The sequence below is a fragment of the Lactuca saligna genome, chromosome 6 (assembly GCF_052625555.1).
Source record: "Lactuca saligna cultivar CGN05327 chromosome 6, ASM5262555v1, whole genome shotgun sequence".
NCBI lineage: Eukaryota > Viridiplantae > Streptophyta > Magnoliopsida > Asterales > Asteraceae > Lactuca > Lactuca saligna.
Window position 1 is genome coordinate 19,025,161 of NC_136422.1, and position 22,159 is coordinate 19,047,319.

The window sequence follows — 22,159 nt, forward strand, 5'->3', positions numbered from 1 at the left end:
CTGGAGCACAAAGTAGTACAGTCTCAACCTAACTAAACTACATCAACATATGGAACATATAGACGTATAACCAGTCAACAGACATTCAGGCAGATCTTACTGATCACTAAGCATATCATCATCTTATATATCAGGATGCTAATTTAACAGATCACTACAACATACCAACATATGATAAAACTAGATAATAATCCAATAGGGGGGCCTTGGTGTCTTCAACCCAAAATTACAATGATGAAAAATCACCTCAAACCAAGATAACCGAGCACTCGAACTGTTGCTACTGGAAAACCTCACACTGGAATTATCAAATAATATTCCATCAATAATTGATTCTCGACCAAACACGAATTCAAGTCCAATGACCTAGCCTTCAGGGTAAAAGTCCATTTTACCCCTTTCCTTACTTTGCCAAATTCCAAAGACCAATCCAATAGCAGCATAAGCTCAAATCCCTTAATTGACATCACAAGGCACAATAATAAAACCCATCATGGGCCTAACTGAGAGGGCCCGATATCCTAAAAGGACCATAATATCCAGTAATCAACTTCTGGTCAATGGTCCAAGGTCAGAAAAGTCAACTCCTCAAGAAAACCCAACAGACTGTATGTCCCGCGTACTCAGTTGGTACGCTCAACATACACCCACTTGACTCACTACATGCCACATAATAGGAGGTATGCTACACGTACTCACCCTGCCCACATTCCACTTAGAAAATTTCTTAATCCATTAAGCCAAAACGTTCAATGCTTAGATCAAGATCCAAATCATGCCTTAATCCATAAAGTTGTTAACTTTGAGCTTTTTCTTGGCTCTATTGGTCCCAAATACTAGTTCTTACTTTACAACTTCATCAAAGAGGCTAAAACACATGCATGCGTTGATATCAACTATAAAGATCACATTTTTATGCATTTGGGATACCTAAACGTCCAAATCTAGTGTCCAAAATCTTGGGGCAAGCTCAACCTCACAAAGACAAAACCAAAGGGACCAAAATGTGCCATAAACCACCCCAAACAAGATCAAAACAAATAGATGACAAGTTGAGGGATTTTTACCTTCAATAGATTGCAAAAGATGAGAAACTTTTGGATCAACAAGCCCCACTCCAAGTGATGATCCCTCAACAACCTTCAATCTCTTCAAAATGCACAAAACACTCCAAGATTCCTCACAAAATCTTAAGAACTCCAAGATGGGGGTGAAGGGTCGAATATTCGGGTTTTAGGAGGCTTGGAGGCTGATAAGGGACAAGGCTAAAGAACAAATGAGTCTTAAATAGGGTCAAGACCCTAAAAAAATAGGGTTTCCATCTGAATGCCGCGCTCCCCACATACCCCTTAGTACGCCTGACGTACTTAAGAAGAATTTGCGATCCTTTAATCCACTACGCCCTGCGTACTTGGTAGGTAAGCCCCGTGTACTCGATCAAGCTCCAACACACTTGAACATCATTTGGCTATAACTACTTTGTCCTAATTCAGTTTCCAACGAACTTTATATCCATGGAAATGTAACGAGAAGCCTGTTAGGGACAGTATCCTTACAATATTCAGGATACTCAAATATCTAGTGTTGGATTAGTGTCTAAGTCCATAACTGTTTTGGTATGTACTTGACCCGATTATGAGCATGGTCCTTTTGGGTTGCCTTCACTATAGCAATATGTAGGATGATTTAAGAAGAGAAAGGTTTAAATATGATTTATTAATATATTATGAGAATAATATATTAAAGGAGAAATCATATTGTTTAATTAATATTGGTCAAAAATTAATTAAGAATTAATTTTGTGGCTAAAAGAGATTAATTAAACTTAGGGGACTGAAGTTGTAATTATAAGATAATTATAATTGGGCTATGGATCACCTAATAATATATAGGTTGAACAAATTCTATGGGAAGCCCATTAGAAATCGTCCAAGGGATATGTTTAAGGAGTCCATGGGCTGCTTAGGGCCTAAGCAGTCAGATTAGGGTTTCCTAGTTGTAAACCCTAATAGCCTACATGTATAAAAGGGACCCTTAAGCCCCAAAAACGTGGACAACACTTCCATTAGGGTTTCCAGCCGTTTTTGGTGCCTCCTTTACTTCTCCTCTTCATCCAAGTTGCATATGGTGTTTGTGACTCCATTAGAGGTACTACACTTGTGGTACTTGCTTTCAAGAGCTAAGGAAATTCAAGGAACTAGTTGTTATTGCTATATAACAACAAAAGGTATGTATTCTAGTTTTATATATGAATTTCGAAAATTATAGTAGCATGCCAGGTTTCTTTTTGTGTTCATAAAGTTGTATAACTAATAGTGAAAACATAGATCCAATACTAGGGTTGCATGCACACATAGGATTGTTTGTATAAAACCCATCAGTGGTATCAGAGCCATTGGTTTTTGTTTTCAATTAGCTTTTATTCAAATTTGTGAACTTGACATATTAGGGTTTATGGCTAATAAACCCTAAAGGCTAGGTAATTTTCGAATTAGGGTTGCAAAACCCTAGATGGCGATTTTTGCTAGGGTTTCCCAAATCCTTTCCTTAGCCTCCAAGATTTTGAAATCTAGGGTTATCCAACCCTTGGATTTCGAAATTACCTCCTTCCCCATGGTTAGATCCTAAATTTTAGGGATTTGGATAATCCCATATCTTGTAATTATCTTTTAATTGTTAAATATGGTAATTAAAGATCTTGAATTATCCCATCCCTTATTTTCGAGATTTAGAGAGGGATTCAAGGGATTAGGATATCTTAGATGTATAATTGGTAATTATCCTCATGATCTAGATAATCCCTTGTGATTTAATAATTTAAATTAATTGTTTAATTTATGGTAATTATTGAATCAAGAGTTTTAATATTTAAAATTTAATTTAAATGTCTTAAATTCGAAAATTTTAAGTGAGATTAAAACCTAATTGTTTTGAAGAGTTTCAAAACTTGCCCTCAAGTTTTGGAATTTAAATTGTTGATTAAAAGTTAATTTTGAAAGTATAAATTCCAAAACCCTGATTTTGAAAAAGTTCAAATTAAACCCTTATGGTTTTATTAAATTAATTAAGTGTATAATTAAAAGAGATTTGATAAATCCATAATGATTTTGGTTAGTTAAAAGTATAATTTAAACCACCTAGTATTTTAAAAGTGTAAAATACACCCTTATACTATATATAACATTAAAAGTTTAATATTATATATGTATAACTAAAAAGTCAGTCTTACCGTTAGTAGGCCTCATTCACGAAACTAGTCTATAAGGGGTGTTTAAGGAAATTGCCTATAAAATGGCGATTGAATGGGTATCCACTCTTACCCACCGCACTCTTGAATAGTGGAGGGTCGTTAGCCGAACGGGTAGGATAGGACAGAAACCTTCCATTATAAGTATAATGAAGTACAAAGTAACTAAATGCTTTTTCAAATTCCCAAATCATAGTTACTTTAGGCAAAATGTGAAATTGTATGCTAACCCATGGAATTACACTTCGTACCCTTGTCAAACGTTAGTGGAGCATGCGTGGTTAACCGGCACACTAATTTGGGGATGACATTGGTAGCGAAGGGTGACTCGATGTTTGTCATAGATCAATGGAGCGTGTGTGGCTAACCGGCATATTGATTAGGTGATAGTAACATTGGGTGCACCATGTGATTCGTATGGTTATTTACACCTTGTTTGTGATCCTCGGCATCCCAGTCACAAATAGTAGGGCATAATCGAGATTAAACATGCCATTGAAAAGTTCAATGAATCTCAAAAGATCTAGGAGTTTCAATTCATTTAAAACTTAAACTTCTTTTTCGTTTTTCATGGTGGAAATTGGTAAATCGTCATTTACCTACCTTCAGATATTCTGCAACTAGATTACGGCATCCCTCTTCTAGGTTGTAGAGTATTGTGTTGGATCCTAGCTTGATGTTTCATTTGGGTGTTGCATCAAGAATTCTAATCAACTCAACTTGAATTTTCTCCCGTTTTGTAGATGTCTGAATCTTACAATGGTCTTCCCAAATCCTTTGGAACAAGCTTTCCAAATGAAGATGACGTTCCGAGATACGATCAAGGAAATGAGAGTCATGCTTCACTTCCTCCACCTCCTCCAATTATTCTCCCTGACCCACAAGTTCAAAGGCTTGAAAAGTTCAAGCTCACTCAAGCCCTTTTGGCAAGTAAACACGAAGATGGGAAACCTGTGTGTGCGCACGTCTTAGAGATGAAGTCATACATTGATAGGTTAAACATGTTGGGTGTCGAGATTTCAAGTGAGTTGGCTGTTGACTGGGTTCTTCAGTCACTTCCTGAATCATATAGTGAGTTCGTTAGAGAGTACTATATGATGGACCACGACGTGACCCTAATTGATCTCACCTATTTGCTTATAGCTGCTGAATCAGCAATGATTTGGCGTGCTGGTCAAGCAAATTTGTCTAGTGAATCAAACTCCCAAACTTTAATGCACACTGGCAACATTGGAAGTCCAGAAAGAACTAAGTCTGTGATTGTCCGATGTGTTGTGCCAAAGGAGTCTATTTGCTTTTATTGCCAAGAGAAGGGGCATTGGAGACGAAGCTGCCCTAATTACCTGAGAGATCTAAGAGATGGGAGAGTCAAGACGTATGGCTCTGCTTCAGGTAAAATCCATTAACTAACTCTTTTAAGTTCCTATTCTAGATTCTTAATACATGATGTGATAAGATTACATTTTGATGTTTTGAAGGATCGAGGAAAAGAGAGGAAGCTTGAGAAAAGAAGTGAGCTGAATCTAATCATGAAGAAATGGATGTCGATCGCATTACTTGAAGAATGGATTCTTAAGCTACTACTTGGAGTTAGAATAGATTGTTAAGAAATATGTAATAACATAGTTTTTCAATTGAATTACATTGTAAGGACAAATTTTTTCCGCAATAAAATAAATTTTGATTTTGTCTTATTTATTTATCCTTACAATAAAATATATGAAAAATTGATGTTCATGTACTTCTATTATTAGCAAAATGGATTTGATTCTTAATTATGGAAATGTCAAAAGTGTACCAAATAGGGAGACTTTCTCATCGCCCAAGTTTCAATTGGACAGAAACTTGGAATCATGCAATGTGTATTATATGATGAATGGAAAACTTTCACATTTGGGAAACTTAGACTAATTCTTTGGCAAAGTGTCAATTAAAGGACAAGGAGATCAAGTACACAAGGTTGTGTGTTGATCAAGTCCACCACAAGAGTGACAAAGATATTCGTCATGATTTACTAAAGCTTAGTAAATATGATTATACTTATAAGATTAAGTATAATTCTGAGTTGATTGAAAAAGTTTCAATGAATAGTAGAACGAATAAAGAAGAATCAAGTAGGCAGAAAGATAAAAGTTTCTCTTTTCTAGGAAGAAGGGAGAGTACCTTTTATTGTGTTTTATGATAAGTCTTAAAGATTAAGAACCATGTCTCAATAGATCCTCTAAGTGAGTCTTAGTGCAACTGCATGTCTAAGAAGAGGAATCAAGTATTGTAGAAATGGTTAAATCAAGAAGCCAATCATACTTCGTTCCAATATCAAGTCTTAAAGTCAAGATTGTGACATTGAGTGAAAAGTCTTAAGTAGGTTTATAACACTCATCAAATGTGGAATTTGGAAAAGTTTTCTTATTCTTGCACATTTGAAATTGGTAAGTTGTGCTGTCTTGGATAAGACAGAGACCAACTAGGACCAATTGTGTGAAGTGTTTTGTCTTGATAAATGCTTCACTAACTCTTGAATATTTGTCAAGAAATGTTTCTTGACAAGAGAATCTTATATGTCAAGAAGTCAGTGGGAGTCTTAATGGTCTTGAAAAGTTTCAAGAACAAATCAAGAATAAACCTTATCGATCATCACTAGCACACGACTTGAGGTTTACAACCTATCGTGCTGATATTGTTTTGTTTCTGTGCCATTCCAATTGAGTTAATTGTGTATATGAGTTCTATGAGTTCTCATTTGAATACACACTAAAGCCTTAGTCGATGGAAAGTAAATTGATATGTAAGGACAAGTTACTAAACTACTTGGAAGGCATGGTGGGCACTCGTGTTACCATAGGGCAAGAAATCAAGATTAAGAAAGTTCAGTCCATATGAGTTTGGATTTGTCGCAAACCTTGGTTTTGGCAAATTCACATGGATAGGAACTCATACACCATAAAATCTAAGTGTCATAAGATTCCCTCCTTCATGAAAATGACTGTGAGGAAATGCTTTCACTAAGAGAGATTTTAAGAAGATAGCTATTGTGAAAATTGTATTCTTAAATTCGATTATGGTTACGGCATCCCTTTCCATAGTTCGAATTGTGAGATTTGGCAATTAGTTTCAACATTTGGAACTTAGTAACATAAGTTATGAATTGTTTAAACACACATATGAGCTATCTAAGGCAAAGGTGTATAAGGTTAAGAAGCTTAGATAAAGGCTTATCGAAGCATCTGGTATTAGAAATATGAATTTCAGAAATTCAATAGGCATTGTTTTCTGGAAGTTCATTTGTTTTCTGAATACATGTCAAAGCTAGTGGGAGCATAAATGTTATGCTTATATGATAATCATCATGATAGTGGGAGCATAAGTGTTATGCTTGTATGATTGTTATGGCGAGTATTGCAAGTTAGCAATATTAATTATAGAAAAACAAAGATTCCATTTGCAAAGTTGCATGGGTTGAAAAGTTGTTTTGCTATAATTAAGGGAGAGAATATTATACTCCGTTTCAAAATCTAAAGCTTAGATTAAGAAATTTTAATATTTTCAGTCAAAGGATACATTGTGTGTTCTTAAAATTCGATTATGATTACAGCATCCCTCTTCATAGTTCGAATTGTGAGAACATGACACATAAAATATTATGGCAAAAGATTGGTAAAGTATCATATCTTTATGTAAGACATTATGCATCGTGTCCCATACGCTTCGGGTATAGGATTGATTGTAAATGCTATAGTATTTTACCATTCTAAAATTTTCCAAATGTCTAGCGCATTAAGAGGGAAAAAGGAATAGAATTGGTTTTGACTGAAAGAATTTAACAACTATCAAAGGACGATCCAAAGTTCGCTGAGGATTGATCGCTTGTAAGTAGTTGGAAGTATGGTATTGGATGGACCATATTGACATTATTATGAATAGATAAGATTCTATTAAGAATGAGTTGTCATATGGTAAATGTGGAAATGTTTCCATATTGGGAGTTGGAGATTGAGAGTCTATGCCTAGATTAGAAACTTTTATGCAAGAAGGATGTTCAAAGGAATGTACTTTGAATGTGAGACTTCACATCTATGGAATTGTCTTGTAACAATTTCTAAGAAAGTACTTTGTAATTTCATTAGCTACGTCTTGGTGACTTTTGTGCTATGATTTTGCAAAGGGATCGTTGCATAAAATGTTAGAATCTAGCATATTCTAGTAGTGGCAAGAACCTTGTGTTCTTACACTAATAATTAGGATCAAGGAATTGTGAAATGAGCATCATTGGAAAAGTTTTCAGGTGATCTATTTCACAAAGCATGGACCATAGGAAACAAAGTGTGCATGTTTAGAGCATGGGACAATTGTTGGTATAATTCAAGTAATGAGTTGATTAGCCGAAACATTAAATGATAAATAATGAGTAATCAATATGGTGGATAAATAGAAGGGTTTTATTTACTCTCACAAGTTTGGGGCCATATAGGATTAAGTATTGTTGTTATGTTTCACTTTGCATGTTTTGACTTCCAGAATAACTAGGTTATTCAAACATCCATAGTCGGTTATACGTTGGGAGTAGGTATGAAGAAAGACTGTCATGAATGTGTCTGTAGATTGTCTGAAGTGTTTAGACATGGCACAAGTTTGTTGCAGAGTTCATGAGTGCTTTGATAAGATTAGAGTATTGGATTAAACCCACGCTCACTTGGATCACTTCATGGTTTTATCACGAGTGATTAGTGAGACGATAATATTGTATATTCTTGAAACCGAGACATGTGAGTTGTTATTTGTTGGTCGGTTGCACATTGATAATAAGTAAACGCACCAGTAACTTGGTGTTATAAAACTTATTGTTGTGTGTGATTCGATCAGTAAATGCAAGCGAGCATTTGAGTCGAAGTTTATCCATTCCTTTTACCCAAAGTGGGATAAAAGCGATATATGTGGGCCTCTCGATGATTTAGTGATGACACCTAAGCGCTTGGCCAAGCTGGGACTAAGTTGATGTGTTCAATTGTAGTCTGTTATCAGTCGTCATGAATCGGAAGTCGGGAAATAGTATAGAGAGAATGATTGAAATTCATGTCTTTTGTCTATACGATATCTTGAGAATGGAGGAATATATAATCCCTTATCTAGAGGACACGCTATCTGATAAGATCAGAGTTGACAGCGGCTTTTGAAAGCTATGATTGCTGATCAGGTTCTGAAGTCATACGGAAAATAGTTATTAGACTTATCCAAGTGGGAGACTGTTGGATTAGTGTCTAAGTCCATAACTGTTTTGGTATGTACTTGACCCGATTATGAGCATGGTCCTTTTGGGTTGCCTTCACTATAGCAATATGTAGGATGATTTAAGAAGAGAAAGGTTTAAATATGATTTATTAATATATTATGAGAATAATATATTAAAGGAGAAATCATATTGTTTAATTAATATTGGTCAAAAATTAATTAAGAATTAATTTTGTGGCTAAAAGAGATTAATTAAACTTAGGGGACTGAAGTTGTAATTATAAGATAATTATAATTGGGCTATGGATCACCTAATAATATATAGGTTGAACAAATTCTATGGGAAGCCCATTAGAAATCGTCCAAGGGATATGTTTAAGGAGTCCATGGGCTGCTTAGGGCCTAAGCAGTCAGATTAGGGTTTCCTAGTTGTAAACCCTAATAGCCTACATGTATAAAAGGGACCCTTAAGCCCCAAAAACGTGGACAACACTTCCATTAGGGTTTCCAGCCGTTTTTGGTGCCTCCTTTACTTCTCCTCTTCATCCAAGTTGCATATGGTGTTTGTGACTCCATTAGAGGTACTACACTTGTGGTACTTGCTTTCAAGAGCTAAGGAAATTCAAGGAACTAGTTGTTATTGCTATATAACAACAAAAGGTATGTATTCTAGTTTTATATATGAATTTCGAAAATTATAGTAGCATGCCAGGTTTCTTTTTGTGTTCATAAAGTTGTATAACTAATAGTGAAAACATAGATCCAATACTAGGGTTGCATGCACACATAGGATTGTTTGTATAAAACCCATCATCTAGGATTACCTTAGGATCCCGACTAATTATCGTTATCATTTTTATTAATATATATAACGGTCATATTTTGTCTATACTTAACACGTGTGCATAAGTAGTCATGGGAAGACCAATTCTTAACGAAGAATCATCTCAACTACACTAAAGACCCGGAGTACTTGGTCAAATAACGTTCATGAAGCTGGTCATAGAGGATCCCAAAAATATCGGACATCTTGTTGTCTAGTTTAGACTATAAATTGATACTTGTATTCTGCACACAACACACTGTTCTCTAGTATAAGCTTACTCTACAAAATTGTTCACTTATTCTTACTAAGAATTCACTGTAATCAACATTTTATATCCATATAATCATCAAAGAGGTGATCATTATCACTTCCCAAGGTTTTATGTCGGAGATCCTAGCAATGATCAAGGGTTTTCCTTGTAAACCATTGTGTCAATTTCTTTTATCATTCGCCATTACACTAATATGAACATCACAACCTCTCATTCAAATTGGTTGATTAATACTTGTGTAGTTTTTAACTAAAAAAAATTGGCGCCCAACGTGGGGCCGTGGTGTTCAAAACCCTCGAAAAAATCATGTCTACACAACTGATACTTTCTTCATCCTCTACACCTTCCATTCCAACCAAAAACCAACCACCTCCTCCGAGCGGGCCCCCTAATCCGAGGAAAACACCTGACCCTTCTAAGAAAAACACCCATCCGATCACTAACTATGGAAGTTTAGGATCCCTAAGACTCCATGATCCAACTACCTCAGTCAACACTGCAGAACTCTTCGCTATGATGAGGAAAATGACGCAACAGGTGACCTAACAGCAGGAGCAAAATAGAGCGCTGCTCAAAGAAGTGGAGAGGATGAAGGTGGAATTCCAGAAATCCCAAGGAACAACACCCATAGTTTTACAACCAAGGATCCTAAACTTTGGCGATGTAGGACCCTCAGAGAATCATCAGAAGGATATAGTTCCTGCCACTATGGCGTCACCCTGGGGGACAACTATGGACAACCAAGCATCTATAGTCAATGATCTCAATGAGCCTTTTAATACTCATAGAAATCTCGATTCTAGTAACTTCTGAAACATTAATACTATTAATACTAACTATATTAACCATGATGCAGGAATAAATCCAAACATGGCTAGGGAACTTCAACAACTGAGGCCAATGATCTCAAGTGTACCCGAAGTGGTCCAACCAATACTAGAATAGTCTCCAACAAGTCACAGGATCTCGAGATTTGCTTCTGTGATAGCCAATACCGAAGTTCTTGAGCGTTTCCAAACTCCCAGCATGAAGCCATACGATGGAACTACAGATCCTAAAGAGCATATAGCCTAATACAGAGAAAGGATGGAGATCATTCCTATCCCAAGGCACTTGAAGGAAGTTTGCCTATGTAAAGGCTTTAGTTCGACCCTTATAGGATCAACCCTAAAATGGTTGCTAAACATTCCCTCACACTCTATTACTTCATTTGCACACTTAGTCAATATCTTCAATAACCGGTTTTCTTCTAGCAAAACCTTCGAGAAGATCACTAGTGATCTCTACCGAGTGGTTCAGGATCCTAAGGAAAAACTTAGGAACTTTGTTAACAAGTTTGGCAGGGAAGCTCTATGCATCACCAACATCGACATGGCCACTGCTGTAGAGGCCTTTAAAATGGGACTAAGAAAGGACTCACCCTTCTATGAAGACCTTGTAATGACCTCATATAAAAGATTGGATGAAGTCAGGTTCCAGGGATTGAGGTTGATAACGCTCAAAGAGGATAGAGAAATCCAGAAGAGAAGTAACTCTTAGAATCAATATGAGAATCCCAATAGAAAGGCCGAATCTTCGACAAATCAATATGAGAATCCTAATAGAAATCCAGAAGAGAAGCAACCCTCAGAATCAATATGAGGTTAAATGCCCTCGAAGATGTGGGAGAAAAAGAAGAACTTCATAAGATTACTGACTATTGTTTTTCTGTGGATATTTCAGGTGTAATTCATGATATGAAGGATCTCAGAGACAAAGCAAGATGGCCAAAGAGAGACAACAAGTCCGCACTTGGAAAGATAAGTCCAAATGGTGTGCTTACCACAAGGACTTTGGCCACGTGATAGAGAACTGCATTGCCCTAAGAAAAGAAATCAACTACCTCCTTAGTAAGGGACACCTCACAAAGATCCTCAGAAGAAAAAGATAAAAACCCAAGGAGAACAGCCAGGATGGTCACAAGATCCCAGATAAAGAAGGATCTCCACCCTCTAATGCTAAGATAATTAACATTATCTCAAGTAGATCTAACATTTGTGGTACCTCTTATTCTCAGGCTAAAAGACACACCAAGGTCTCTAAAATAGAAAAGAAAGATAGACCACGGAAGAATACCATGGTTAGCAGTGAGAAGGAGATCATGTTTGATGAGACGGACAAGGAATGAATTTAGGATCCATACCATGATGGACTCGTGATAACACTATATGTTGGATTAGTGTCTAAGTCCATAACTATTTTGGTATGTACTTGACCCGATGGTGCATGGTCCTTTTGGGTTGCCTTCACCAAAGCAACTTGATAAGATGAATTATGGAGAGAAAGGATTAAATATGATTTATTAATATATTATGGGAATAATATATTAAAGGAGAAATCATATTGTTTAATTAATATTAGTCAATAATTAATTGGTAATTAGTTTTGTGACTAAAAGAGATTAATTAAACTTAAGGGACTGGAATTGTAATTATAAGATAATTGCAATTTGGGTCATGGATTGCCTTGTATTAAGGGATGGACGAATTCTAATGGGAAACCCATAAGGAAATTGTCCATAGGCTTAATAAAAGGAGTCTATGGGTTGCTTAGGGCTTAAGCATCCAAATTAGGGTTTCCTTGTTAGATAACCCTAATAGCCCAACTATATAAAGACCCCTTAAGGCTAAAAAACGTGGCTAATGTTCTTGTAAGGGTTTACACACGTTTTTGGCAGCCTCCAACCTCTCTCCTCTTCATCCTCTTGCTTATGGTGTTTGTGAGCCATTAGAGGAGTGACACTTGTGACTCTAAGCCTTCCAAAGTTAATACAAGGAGATTTGGGATTGTTATTGCTACATAACAATCAAGGTAACACTATAAACTTATTCTCATGTTAATATGATTATATGTATGCTAGAATTAGGGTTTATAGTCTTGGATTCAAAGCATGTACAATAGAGAAACCTAGATCCAAGCATTAGGGTTTGTATGAGCACACAGGATGTCTTAGGACTAAAACCCATCAGTGGTATCAGAGCCTAGCTTGGTTTCAATTGTATTGATGCATTGTATAACTGAAAATTTCGATTTTTTGGATTGTGGAGGCTGGACTCGCCGAGTCCATGGCTGAACTCGCCGAGTCCATGCAGACTCGACGAGTCCATGCCTGACTCGACGAGTCAACTTGTCAGATAATGCTTATCTCGGGATTTCTTGTTGTTTTTGCATATGGATAGTTACCTTATCATATTAGATCAATATAAATCCGATTTTATGATATATATGACTATATTCTTAATCTAATTAAAGATAATTATCAATTAACAAGATAATTGTTTCCTTATAAGATAATTGATTAATTATTTTGAGTAAATTGATAAATTGTTTTGCAAGAGATCATTAAATAAATCAAATATGGATAATTATGTGATTAAATGTTAATTTAAAATTATTTGTTATTTGATCCTTGTTGTTATGAAAAGTTTCATATTTTACCCTTTAGGTTTTATAATTTAAATTTGAACCCAAAAGTTTTGAAGTTTTGAAATTTAAATAGTTAAAACCCTAATGTTTTGAAAAAGGTTTCAAAACTTGCCCTCAAGTTTTGGAATTTAAAAGTTGATTAAAAGGTTTAATTAGAAATGTTAAATTCTAAAACTCTAGTAATGTTTTGAAAAGTTCAAATCACACCCTTATGGTTTTATTAATTAATTAAGGAGTATAATTAAAAGAGGTTTAATAAATCCATAAAAGTTTAGGTTAACCTTTTAATTGAATTAAAAGTGTAATTGTTAGAGTTAACCATATAGTATTTTAAAAGTATAAAATACACTCTATACTATATATAACATTAAAAGTCTAACATTATATATATGTATGAGTAAAAGTCAGTCTTACCATTAGTAGGCCTCATTCACGAAGATGGTCTATAAGGGATGTTTAAGGAAATTGCCTATAAAATGGCGATTGAATGGGTATCCACTCTTACCCACCGCACTCTTGACTAGTGGAGGGTCGTTAGCCGAACGGGTAGGATAGGACGAAACCTTCCATTATAAGTATAATGAAATACAAAGTAACTAAATGTTTTTCAAATTCCCAATCTTAGTTACTTAGGCAAAAGTGAATTGATGCAATTCCCTGAAATTACACTTTGTGCCCTTGCGAAGACGTTAGTGGAGCGTGTGTGGTTTACCGGCACACTAAATGGTTCTAAGCAAAGGTAGCAAAGGGTGACTCAATGTTTGTCATAGTTCGGTGGAGCGTGTGTGGTTTACCGGCACATCGAATAGGTGATTGTAACATGTGAGGGCACCAGGTAGTTTGCATGGTTATTCACACCCGCTTTGTGATCCTCGGCATCCCAGTCACAAACTAGAGGGGCATATCGAGATTTAAACATGCCATTGAAATGTTCAATGAATCTCAAAGGATCTAGGAGTTTTCATAGATTTAAAACTTAAATTTCTTTTTCGTTTTTCATGGTGGAAATTAGTGACATCCCTCTCCCGAGTTGTAGGATATTGTGTTGGGTCCTAGCCTTGGAATTTCATTTGGGTGATTTACCAAGGACTCAATCAATCAACTAACTTGAATTCGTTTTTCTCCCGATGTCAAAGTTCGACAAACTATGGTCTTCTCAAATCCCGTGGAACAAGCATTCCACATGAAGATGATATTCCACGATTCGATCGAGGAACAAGAAATCATGCTTCACTTCCTCCTCCTCCTCCAATTATTCTCCCTAACCCACAAGATTGTAAAATTGAAAGGTTCAATAGCACTCAAGCTCTTTTGGCAAGTAAACATAAAGAGGGCAAGTCGGTGTGTGCACACATCTTAGGGATGAAGTCACACATTGATAGATTAAGAATGATGGGATCCGTTGTCGGTGAAGCGATGGCTGTTGATTGGGTTCTTCAGTCACTTCCTAACTCGTATAGTGAGTTCGTAAGAAAGTACTATATGATGAACCACGACGTGACACTCATAGATCTCACCTACATGCTTATTGCTGCTGAATCAACAATGGTTTGGCGCAAGAGAAAAGCAAAGTTGATTGGTGAATCTGCCTTCAAGACCTCTATGGATATAGACAATGGCAATGAAAGACATGCAATGATCGAAAAGTTTGATCATAAGAGAAAGGCGATGTCTGAAGTAGTTCCATGTGTTGTTCCAAAGGAGTCAATTTGCTTTTATTGCCAAGAGAAGGGGCATTGGAGACGAAGTTGCCCTATTTACCTAAGAGATCTAAGAGATGGGAGAGTCAAAAGTATGACTACGCTTTAGGTAAGAATCCACTATCTAACTCCATTAAGTTCCTATTCATTGATTCTTAATACATGATGTGATAAGATTGCATTTGAATGTTTTGAAGGATCGGTGAAAAGAAAGGAAGCTTGATAAGAGAGCAAGATGAATCCAATCACAAGAGATGGATCTCGATCTCATGGACTTGAAGATTGGATTTTGAGCTTAGATAGTTATGATAGAGTTGTTAGAAATTTTCCTTTTACATAGTTTTCAATAGATTTTGCATTGTAAGGACAAATGTTTTCCGCTGCTTTTATAAATAAAATAAATTTTGTTTGACTTATTTATTTATTTGTTTACTTCCTTGCAATGAAATCGTTATGTGAAAATTGATGTTTGCATATTTCTACAACGAATGGATATGATTCTTAGTTATGTTATTTATGGAAATGTCAAGAATTTACCAAATAGGGAGAGTTTCTCATCACCCAAAGTTTCAATTGGACAGAAACTTGGAATCATGGAACGTGGATGCACGATGAATGAGAAATTTCGTATTTGGAAATTGGACTAATTCATTGACAAAGTGTCAAGTGAAGGACTAGGAGATCGAGTACACAAAGTTGTGTGTTGATCAAGTTCACCATAAGAGTAACAAAGATATTCGTCATGATTTACTAAAGGTTTAGTAAATATGATTATGCTTATAAGATTAAATGTAATTCTGAATTGATTGAAAATGTTTAAATCAATAGCAGAACGAATAAGAAGAGTCAAGTAGGCAGAAAGATAAAAGTTTCTCCATTCTAAGAAGAAGGGAGAGTACCTTTTATGCTTTATGATAGGTCTTAGTGATTAAGAACCATATCTCAATTGATCCTCTAAGTGAGTCTTAGTACAATTGTATGTTTAAGAAGAGGAATCAAGGATTGAAGAAATGGTTAAATCAAGAAGTCTATCATACTTCGTTCCAATAACAAGTCTTAAAGTTAAGATTGTGACAATGAGTGAAAAGTATTAAAGGTTTATAACATTCATCAAATGTGGAAAGTTGTGATGTCTTGAATAAGACAAAGACCAACTTAGAGCAAAATTATGAAGTGTTTTGTTTTGATAAAAGCTACACTAACTCTTGAATGTTTGTTTGTCAAGAAATGTTTATTGACAAAAGAATCTTATATGTCAAGGAGTCAGTGGGAGTCTTAATGGTCTTGAAAGGTTTCAAGAACAAATCAAATAAGCCTTATCGATCATCACTAGCACACGAGTTGAGGTTTACAACCTATCGTGAAGACATTATTTTTCTGTGCCAATCCAATCGAGTTAATTATGCATGTGAGTCCTATGAGTTCTCATTTGAATGCATAAAAGGCAAGGAACTTGATCAATGGAAAGTACATTGATAGGAAAAGGTGAGCTACTTAACTACTTGGAAGACGTGGTGGGCAGCTGTGCTACCATAAGGCAAGAAATCAAGATTAAGAAAGTTCGATCCATATGAGTTTGAATTTGTCGTAAACTTTGGTTTTTAACAAATTCACATGGATAGGAACACATACACCGTTTAAATCTAAGTGTCATAAGATTTCCTCCTTCATGAAAATGATTGTGAGGAAATGCTTTCACTAAGAAAGATTTTAAAAGATAGTGATTGTAAAAATTGCATTCTCGAATTCGATCATGGTTACAGCATCCCTTTCCATAATTTGAATTGTGAGGTTTGGCAATTAGTCTTAATTGTTAAGACACACATATGAACTATCTAAGGCAAAAGTGTATAAGTTCAAGAAGCCCTGATAAAAGATTATCAAAGCACTAAGTATTAGAAACATGGACTTAAGAAATTCAATAGGTATTGTTTTTCTGAAAGTTAAGATGTTTATGAATACATGTCGAAGCTAGTGGGAGCATAAGTGTTATGTTTTATAATAATCATCATGATAGTGGGAGCATAAATGTTATGATTGTATGATTATTAAGGCACGTATTGCATAGTTGGCAATATTAATTATAGAAAACAAGAGTCATACTTTGCAAAGTTGTAAGAGTTGAAAGGTTGTTTTGCTATAATTAAGGGAGAGAATATTATGCTTCATTTCAAATCTAAAGGATTAGGTTGTGGAATATTATGCTTCATTTCCATAATTTGAATTGTGAGGTTTGGCAATTAGTCTTAATTGTTAAGACACACATATGAACTATCTAAGGCAAAAGTGTATAAGTTCAAGAAGCCCTGATAAAAGATTATCAAAGCACTAAGTATTAGAAACATGGACTTAAGAAATTCAATAGGTATTGTTTTTCTGAAAGTTAAGATGTTTATGAATACATGTCGAAGCTAGTGGGAGCATAAGTGTTATGTTTTATAATAATCATCATGATAGTGGGAGCATAAATGTTATGATTGTATGATTATTAAGGCACGTATTGCATAGTTGGCAATATTAATTATAGAAAACAAGAGTCATACTTTGCAAAGTTGTAAGAGTTGAAAGGTTGTTTTGCTATAATTAAGGGAGAGAATATTATGCTTCATTTCAAATCTAAAGGATTAGGTTGTGGAATGTTAATAAATTTAGTCAAAGGTACATAGTGTGTTCTTAAAATTTCGATTATGATTACGGAATTCCTCTTCACAATTCGAATTTTGAGAACATAGAAAATAAAACATTGTGCGTCGTGTCCCATACGCTTCGAGTATAGGATCGATTGCAAATGATTTAATGTTTGACCATTCTAAAATTTTCCAAATGTCTAGTGCATTTAGAGGGAAAAGGGACTAGAATTGGTTTTGACTAAAATAATTAAACAACTATCAAAGGACAATCCAAAGTTCGACGAGGATTGGTCGCTTGTGAGTAGTTGGAAGTATAGTATTGGAAATTATGGAAATGTTTCCATATTGAATGGACAATATCGACCTAATTACAAATAGATAAGATTCTATTAAGAATGATTTGTCATATGGAAAATATGGAAGCGTGTCGATATTGGGAAGTAAATATTGAAAATCTATGTCTAGATTAGAAACTTTTATGCAAAAGGATGTTCAAAGGAATGTACTTTGAGAGAGAGACATCATATCTAAGGAATTGTCTTGTAACAATCTATGTTAGAGGAATTTGTAATATCATTGGCAATAGTCTTTGAGACTTTGGTGCAGTGACATTACAAAAGGATCGTTGCATAAAGTGTTAGAATCTAGTATATTCTATAAGTAACAAGAATTTGATATTCTTACACTTAAGAAAATGGATTTGGAGTTGTGAAATGAGAATGATTGGAAATGTGTTCAATTTGTCTATTTCACAAAAGTAAGAACCTTAGGTAAACATTGTGTGCATGCTAGGAGCATGGGACAAGTGTAATAATTCAAGTAAAAAGTTGATTACCCGAAACGACAAATAATGAGTAATCGATATGGTGATAAATAAAACGTGTTTTGTTTATACTCAAAGGTTTGAGGCCATATGGGATTAGTATTATTCTTGTGTTTCACCTTGCATGTTTTAACTTCCAGAATAATTGAGTTTATTAAGAATAATCGAATTATTCAAACGGGCCACAGTCGTTCATATGTTGGAAGTAGATATGAATGAAGATTGTCATGAATTGGTGTGTGGATTGTCTAGAAGAGTATTAGACATAAGCAAATGTTTGCTGCAACGTTCATGATTGCTTATGAATATGATTTGAGCATTGGATTAAACCCACGCTCACTTGGATCACTCCATGAATTGTATTACGAGTGATTGGTGAGACGATAACATCTTATATTCTTGAAACCGAGATGTGTGAGTTGTATCTTGCTAATCGGTTGCACATTGATAATATGTAAACGCACTAGTAACTTGGTGTTATAAAACATATTGTTGTGTGTGATTTGGTTGGTGAGTGCAAGCAAGCATTGTATCAAATTTTATCCGTTCCTTTTATCCAAAGTAGGATAGAAGCGATATCTTTTGGGCCCCTCGATGGTTTAGTGATGACATACGTAAATGCTCGGCCGGGCTAGGGCTAATTTGATTTGTTCAATTAGTCTGTCGTCATAAATCAGAAATCGAGAAGTAGTACAAAGAGAATGATTAGAAATCATATCTCAGACGATATCAAGAATGGGGGAATATATGATCCCTTATCTAAGGACACGCGTATCTGATAGGATCAGAGTTGACAGCGGCTTTGTAAAGCTACGATTGCAGATCGGGATCTAAAGTCATACGCAGAATAGTTGTTATACTTATCCAAGTGGGAGACTGTTGGATTAGTGTCTAAGTCCATAACTATTTTGGTATGTACTTGACCCGATGGTGCATGGTCCTTTTGGGTTGCCTTCACCAAAGCAACTTGATAGGATGAATTATGGAGAGAAAGGATTAAATATGATTTATTAATATATTATGGGAATAATATATTAAAGGAGAAATCATATTGTTTAATTAATATTAGTCAATAATTAATTGGTAATTAGTTTTGTGACTAAAAGAGATTAATTAAACTTAAGGGACTGGAATTGTAATTATAAGATAATTGCAATTTGGGCCATGGATTGCCTTGTATTAAGGGATGGACGAATTCTAATGGGAAACCCATAAGGAAATCGTCCATGGGCTTAATAAAAGGAGTCTATGGGTTGCTTAGGGCTTAAGCATCCAAATTAGGGTTTCCTTGTTAGATAACCCTAATAGCCCAACTATATAAAGACCCCTTAAGGCTCAAAAACGTGGCTAATGTTCTTGTAAGGGTTTACACACGTTTTTGGCAGCCTCCAACCTCTCTCCTCTTCATCCTCTTGCTTATGGTGTTTGTGAGCCATTAGAGGAGTGACACTTGTTACTCTAAGCCTTCCAAAGTTAATACAAGGAGATTTGGGATTGTTATTGCTAGATAACAATCAAGGTAACACTATAAACTTATTCTCATGTTAATATGATTATATGTATGCTAGAATTAGGGTTTATAGTCTTGGATTCAAAGCATGTACAATAGAGAAACCTAGATCCAAGCATTAGGGTTTGTATGAGCACATAGGATGTCTTATGACTAAAACCCATCACTATACACGTCCAACCATTTCGTAAGAAGGATCCTTGTTGATGGGGGATCCTTAGTCAACATTGTACTCCTAGACACACTAAAAATGATGAACATCCCAGAAGCAGAAATAATCAAGATATCCTCGGTCCTCATAGGATTTAGCGGGGAAACAAAACACACGATTGGATAATTAAAGCTACCAATATACATATAGGGGTAAACTCTATACAAATTTTTGTGTTACTGACACCTTATCTTCTTATAATGTGATACTAGGTAGACTGTGGATCCATGAGATGAAAGCAGTGTTTTCAACCTATCATCAATGTGAAAAATTGCCTGCTCCATGGGGAACAGTAAATATCATGGGAGATCAAGAAGAATCGAAAGAATGTTATAAGACCTCTATGAAATCTATGACCAAAACTCAACAAGCATAGCAATTAAGGCAGGGACACAACACATCCTGGAAACGAAGAAACAAGATGTGAAGGAAGTGCCACTAGGTATCGAGGTTGTCGAAGCTAAAGTCCTCATAGGATCCTCAATGCCTGAGCAGATCGAGCAGGATCTATTGAATTTCCTAAGAAACAAAAGCAAGACATTCACATGGAAACATGAACATATGATAGGTTTAGAAAACAGTATCATCACTCACAAACTTAACATTGATCCTTCTTTCAGACCAATACATCAAAATAGAAGGAAGTTTGTACTCGAAAGGAATCAGATCATCCAAGAAGAAGTACAGAAGCTCCTCAAGATAGGAATGATCAAGGAAGTGAACTTCCCAAGGTGGCTAGCTAAAATAAAAATGGCAAATGGTGAGTTTGTATACACTACAAGGATCTAAACAAGGCTTTTCCCAAGGATCCTCTCTACCACATATTGACTCTATTATAGATGCGATGACTGGCCATGAAAATCCTTACCTTCATGGATGCTTCAGCAGGATTCCAATGAATTCAGATGGAACCATCAGACCAAGAAGATACAACATTCATAACACCAACATGTATATATTGTTACATTGTAATGCCTTTTGGTCTTAAAAATGCAGGTGCAGCATATCACAAATTGGTGAATCAGATGTTTAAAGACAAGTTGGGGGACACCATGGAAGTCTATATCGATGACATGGTGGTGAAGTTAAATCCACTCAAATTCCATTTTGGGATGAAGTCGGGTAAGTTCCTTGGATATATGGTAACCAAGAGAAGTATCGAAGCAATCCCGGAATAGATCAAAGAAATTATATAGTTGAAATCTTCATCTTCAAAGAAAGACATCCAAAGGCTAACTATAAGGGTAGCGGCACTCAACAGGTTTATTTCAAGATCCTCAGAAAGATGTAAACACTTCTATGACATCTTGAAGAAGAACAAAAGGTTCAAAGGGACCGAAGATCACGAAAAAGCCTTTCAAGGGCTTAAAAAATACTTAGGTTCCGCGTCGTTACCGGTAAAGCCCATAGACGGGGAACCACTCCTCCTCTACCTCTCAATATCCTCAAACGTTGTAAGTGTTGTCTTGGCCAAGGATCTCAACGGAGACTAACATCCTATCTACTATGCAAGTAAGAGTCTCCTGGATCCTGAAACCAGGTACTCCCACCTTGAAAAATTAACTCTTGCCTTAGTAACTACTTCTACTAAATTAAGACATTATTCTGAAACACATACTATACATGGAAAAACTAATTATCCTATTAAGAATGTCATGAGAAAACCAGAAATATCAGGAAGGATGGAAAAATGGTCGGTGAAGTTAAGCACGTTTGACATCAGATATGAACCAAGATCCTCCATAAAATCACAAGCATTAGCTGACTTTGTGGTTGACTTTAGTGATGATCTACAAAACAAAGTAGACATAGAAGCCAAGAAACTCCTAGAAGATGAACATCTGGGAAAATGGATACTATTCACAGATGGAGCTTCAAATAAAAAAGGAACAAGGCTATGGATCATACTAAAGTCTCCATAGGTGGATTCAACACTACCAAAAACGAAGCAAAATACGAAACACTCATCATGGGACTACAGTTGGCTAAGGATCTTCAAATCAGAGATCTTTAGGTATTTGTTGATTCTTTATTACTAACAAATTACTTCAATGGATGTTATGCAGTGAAAGGTAAAAAAAATTAGCATTATATTTAGAGATCCTAAAAAAAATTAGCTTATGATTTTGAAAACTTTAGCCTAACCCAAGTTACTAGAGAAGAAAACACAGAAGCAGATGTGTTAGTTAATTTGGGATCCTCCCTAGGATCTTGTCAGAGACGAAAATTCCTATAACCCATATAATAATC